Source organism: Callorhinus ursinus, unplaced genomic scaffold (assembly GCF_003265705.2).
Source record: "Callorhinus ursinus isolate GAN/ISIS: 27379988/994484 unplaced genomic scaffold, GSC_fseal_2.0 scaffold39, whole genome shotgun sequence".
Lineage (NCBI taxonomy): Eukaryota > Metazoa > Chordata > Mammalia > Carnivora > Otariidae > Callorhinus > Callorhinus ursinus.
The window spans coordinates 1915240-1919086 of NW_027397101.1; the positions used below are offsets into that span (position 1 = coordinate 1915240).

Sequence of the window (3847 nt, forward strand, 5' to 3'; positions counted from 1 at the left end):
TCTTTCTTTCTTTCTTTCCTTCTTTCTTTCTTTCTTTCTTCTTTCTTCTTTCTTCTTTTTTTCTTTCTCTCTTTCTTTCTTTCTCTCTCTCTCTCTTCTCTTTCCTTCTTTCTTTCTTAGAGAGAGATTGCGTGCGAGGGGTGGGGGTATGGGCAGAGGGAGAAGGAGAGAGAGAATCTTAAGCAGGATCCACACCCAGCATGGAGTGGGGCTGGATTTCACGACCCTGAGATCCTGATCTGAGCCAAAATCAAGAGTCAGTTGCTTAACTGACTGAACCACCCAGGCTACTTTATTTCTTACTGTTATCTTCATTTTCATCCAAAACAATGTTATTTTCTCAGATTCAATCTAAACAAACATGACATAGGTTTGTTGAATCTGCAGATTTATGTCAAATTAATGAAAGATTGAAGAGTAGCCCATGGATGACATCTAATTCCTATATTCTCTAGGAAAACTACAATGTAATTATAAATGCATGAGTTGCTGAATTTACTGATTAAATTTATCAGGGTAAATTATTCCATTTCAGGAAGATTTTGATTCTAAAGCTGATTCTAGTATCTTTTAACAACTTTAGAGGTTTAATCTGTTTCCATAATGTAGCCATAATTTTGGCTAAAATGATTTAGTTCTTTGAAAACATATCAAGTTTGAATGATAAATATTGAATGTTCTTTTTGTTTTGTTATGTTGTTAAATTCTGTATGAGCTATTACTTTTAGTTCAACAATTTAAAAAATATTGAGTGGAGGGCACTCTGCCAGAGCCTGCAGGAAGATTTAAGGGCAGATGTCATTTCAGTTTATGGCTATGGTTGAACATGAATAATTTATTTCTCATTTTTGGTTTTTTGATATTTTAAATTATTATTTTTAATATGTTGATGGCAATAGATACTAGTTGCACATAGCACAAAATTTGAAAGAAACAAAAAGGATATCGGTAAAAAGAAAGACAACTTCCTTCTCCTTATCCATCAGGTGCCCAGTTTACCTCCCTGGAGGCAACTATTCTTTCCTTCCCAGTGTAATCCGGGCATTGAAACATGTGAATGTATGTGTGTTCTCACCTTTATGCAAAAAGTATCATACCATATTATGCTGTTTTGTACCCTCCTTTTTTTTTTAACTTAATAATATGTCCTAGAAATCTTGCCATATCTGGACATGTAGAGATGTCTCAGTTTTTCTAATAACTGCAAAACATTTTGCTGCACGATAGTGTCATACTTGAATTAACCAGCCTCTGATTGATGGCATTTAGGTTATTTCTAGTCTTGTGCTATTATAAACAGGCTTCCATGAGTTCCTTTGGAAGTACATTGTTTTGCCCTACATTTAACTTATTTTACATACAATGTCATACAAAACTATCTATATTCCTTAAAAATTTCCACAAATAAACCACTGAAGCAACTCAGAATTTCTTTTCACCCTTTTGGTTTTAAAAACTTTATCTTCTCAGTTTCCCTGGACACAAATATTTCATTGAATTCTTTTTTTTGGCTTGAACACTCTGAAGGTTTAACTCAGGTAATTTGAAATTCTGGAAGCCCCAAAGTGTATCAGAATACAGACCTGTAACCAATAGTTTTGCAGGCCAGTGCTTCTCAAACTGTCTGTTGTAAAGGACCAGTTCTTCTCTCTTCCTTCATTCCTTTCTTTTTTTTTTAGATTTTATTTATTTATTTTTGCAAGAGAGAGGGAGAGTGTGCATGTGTGTGCATGAGCGGGGAGGGAGGGGCAGAGGGAGAAGGAGAAGCAGACTCCCCACTGAGCAGGAGCCCAATGCAGGACTCAATCCCAGGACCTGACCCCAAGCCAAACGCTTAGCTGACTGAGCCACTCAGGTGCCCTTCTTTTTCTTTCTTTCTCTTATTATTATTATTTAAAAATTTTCCAATCCATCGTAGACCAGTGCCACTATGTGGCTCACACCATATGCAACTCACCACAGGAGAGAAGACATTCAAGCTGGCTTCTACCTTGTTTGGAGAGACAAGTCGCTAATCACATGCTTGGATGTTGTGTCAATGTTAAAGTTTTTAGCTGCTCACTCTTAAACATTTCTTGTGGATGAACCCCTTTGTAGCACTGTTGTAGGACCAAGATTCAATTCCTTCCAATCATGGTTTCTCCCAGTCTCTAGTAGAAAAACATTAATTTGATGGAAGAACATCTTTCTTTGAATGGGCAAAACCAACACTGAATAAAGAACAAACTTTGTTTTCATCGTCTTAAGTGCATTCTTACCTGGCACTTCATTCTCTAAGAATTATGTTCACTGGAAGAAGTCCCTTGGCCAAATATGTATTCATGATGATGGTTATCAACTCCTCTTATTCTATCTTTGAACAAACTCAGAATTGTGATTGACCACAGAAACACACATCATCTTCACTGAAGTAAATACAGATCCCTAGGGACTCCACTGAGACTATGTTAATAATGGCCTCCTGAAAAACTACAGGGACTATTTGGGGAAAAGAGAAAAACTCAAAGACTCACCTTTCTGATTTTAAAGGCTTTTTTAATTGGCTTTTTGAAAAAAGAGAATCAAGTATGCATAAGCAGTGGATCTCTTTCTATGAGAGCATGACTGCCAGGAAGTCCTCAGGGGTGTTGTCACCACAGCGGTGAGCCAGCAAGTCCTTCTTCTCTGTAACCAGTCAGGAGATTGTGAAGGACTCACAGGCTGACCGTGCAGAACACCGACCACGTACTCAGCTGGAATCCAAAGTTGAGGAGGAAAGAAGCAACATTTTCTATAGCAGAAATGACACCAAAGTGAGAAATATTCTTCCCTTTAACATCCACATAATATGTATTAGTCTTTTTCAGATCATGAGACGAAGAGAAATGTTAATAAAGAAACAAAACTCTATAGTTCTTAACATATGGACATATGGAACCTGAGTACTGTTCTTTTTCTTTTCTTTTCTTGTCTTTTCTTTTTCTTTCTTTCTTTTTTTTTTTTTTTTTTTTGCCACTCAAAGGCCAAAGGCCAAATTCTCGCAATTTTCTGACTTGTCTGCCTCTACCCCCAGCAGGGAATGACTTTTTGTCACTTGACTCTTGACACAAAACTGCTCAGTGGGAGGCTTCCCCCAACAGAGATGTGAGCTGGAATAGATGTATCTACAGTTATTTTAAACTTCTAAATGTGTACTCTTCTGAAAGACATTTCTTAGAAGGTAATTCTTTTTTTTTTAAAGGAATTTAAAAACATTAGATAAAATCCAGTGCTTGAGAAAACTAAGGAGAAATGGTGTGGGGAAGGAATTATGCTTTTTTGAGAGGCATTAGTAAATCCAAGATATATATACCACAAGAGTTCCAGGACTGAAAAATCACATACCTTCTAATTCAGCCAGTGGTCTAGATGCAGAAAAGCATGGGCTGGTGCCCAGTAGCCTGTCCATAGCTGGGCATTGGGACCAACATGGACTTTTTGCCCCAGAATCAGTCTGTTGCTCTGTTGGAGGCTAATGAGGCTTTGCTCTGCATTCCTAGAGCCTAGGACAGTACTTGGGTCATAATAGACACTTGTGACTTTTGAATGAATGGTCATGTGTCTTCTCTTGACTTTTCTGTTACCACTCAATCAGTCATTTGGCCCAGTGGATGGAAAGTTCATTCATTTTTGTTTACTGCTTATCACCAGCCTGGTGATGATTTCTGACTATCTCTATTTATTCTTTTAGTCGAGTCCCACATCTCCAGCTGCTTACCAGGAAGTTCTATTAAGATATTTACTTTTGCTTCAAACTCAACATCTCTAAAGGAACTCATCTTCTTCTCCAAACAGCCTTTTCAAATTTCCACTGGTGGAAAATTACTAT

General features: G+C 37.4%; 1 long non-coding RNA gene across 1 annotated transcript in view; it reads right to left on the reverse strand.

Annotated features, from left to right (window-relative positions):
- LOC112808549 (uncharacterized) overlaps positions 1–3528 on the reverse strand; it is a 13529-nt gene extending 10001 nt beyond the window's left edge. Inside the window, exons 1-2 of the long non-coding RNA XR_003204385.2 lie at positions 3364–3528; positions 1958–2150 (exon numbers count right to left, since the gene is read on the reverse strand). This is a non-coding gene — a long non-coding RNA (uncharacterized lncRNA). The remainder of the gene's footprint in view (positions 1–1957; positions 2151–3363) is intronic.
- Positions 3529–3847: the final 319 nt, after the last annotated feature.